The sequence below is a fragment of the Mastomys coucha genome, chromosome X, assembly GCF_008632895.1.
Source record: "Mastomys coucha isolate ucsf_1 chromosome X, UCSF_Mcou_1, whole genome shotgun sequence".
Taxonomy (NCBI): Eukaryota; Metazoa; Chordata; class Mammalia; order Rodentia; family Muridae; genus Mastomys; species Mastomys coucha.
The window spans coordinates 76,129,850-76,131,348 of record NC_045030.1 but is presented as its reverse complement, the minus strand read 5'-3'; positions in this window follow the sequence as shown (position 1 = coordinate 76,131,348).

Below are 1,499 nucleotides of genomic sequence, written 5' to 3'. Positions count from 1 at the left end.
TCTGAAGACAGCTACAGTGTACCTATTTATAATAATAAATAAATCTTAAATAAAAGAAATTTGACAGAGTGAAAAGGGTAAGTTGGAGGATAGGTAGGATCAAAGTACATGTATGAAATTGCCAAGGACTAAGTAAGAGATATTTAAAAATGAAATTAGAAATGGTTTTATGGAGGATAAGCTGTAGACAGTTGTAAAAGAAAATCAATCTCAGGGCTTTTGAAGGTGTTCAAGGAGAGAAGCTGGAGAGATGCTTCAGTAATTAAAACTAGCTGCTCTTGCAAAGGACTTGGATTCAATTCCCAGCACCCAATGACAGTTTATAACCACCCATAACTCCAGTTCCAGGATTCACATAGACACCAGGCACTACACACAGTAGGTGCACTTATATACAAATAGGGAAAACATTCAAACACATACAATAAAAATAAATAAAATTTAGCTGGGGTGAGGATTATGCTTTGTGCCTTTAATACTGGCACTCAGAAGGCAGAGCCAAGGAGATCTCTGAGTTTGAGGCCAGCCTGGTCTACAGAACAAGTTCCAGGACAGCCAGGGATATATAGAGTCTCTCTCTCCTCTCTATTCTCTCTGTCCTCTCTCTTTCCTTCCTCTCCTGATCCCTCCACCACCCCCCAATAGGGTCTCACCATATAGCTGTCTTAGAACTCACTATGAAGACCAGGTTGACTTCAACTTCACAGAGATCCACCTGTTCTGCCTCCAAAGTGCTGGGATTAAAGGCATGTACTCCTGACTAAGAGAACTTGTCTGGAAATATAAACAAAGTCCATCTTTTTTTTTTGAAAGCATGTTCAGGCAGATTATGTATGGATCTTGCTGGGGACTGACTTAATGGAGGCAAAAGTGCAGGTGGACAACCTATTTTAAAAGGAAACTTCTTGCTTGCTGATACTCAAAATCTCATTTCACTTACATTTGTTTGTTGATAGAGTTTTCTGTTTTTTTGACTGGTTTTGAGATGATATAATATGTATGTCTGGATGACCTGGAAGTGGTTATGTAAGATCAGTCTGACCTCCAACTTAACAAAGAACTACTTCCACCTCCTAAATCAGTGTGGTTCTCAACCTTCCTAATGCTACAACCCTTTAATATGTTCCTCATGTTGTGGTGACACCCAACCATAAAATTATTTTCATTGCTACTTCATAACTGTAATTTTGCAACTGTTATGAGTTGTAATGTAAATATCTGATATGCAGGATATCTGATATGTGACCTTCAACTTGGGTCAACCCATAGATCGAGGACCACGGTCCTAAATACTAAGATTTCAGGCAGGCATCACCACACCAGGCCACTTGATAGTTATTTGGTTTGATAGTGCTTTGTTTGTTGTTATTTTGTTTTTTGGAAAATATCACCTTAGGTCCCTTTTAGGAAACTGAGGGGACAGCTTGGCATGGTGAAGCACTTTGGAGGCAGAAGCCAACCAGATCAACCTATAGACCCCAGGAGAATCCTCCTGCCCC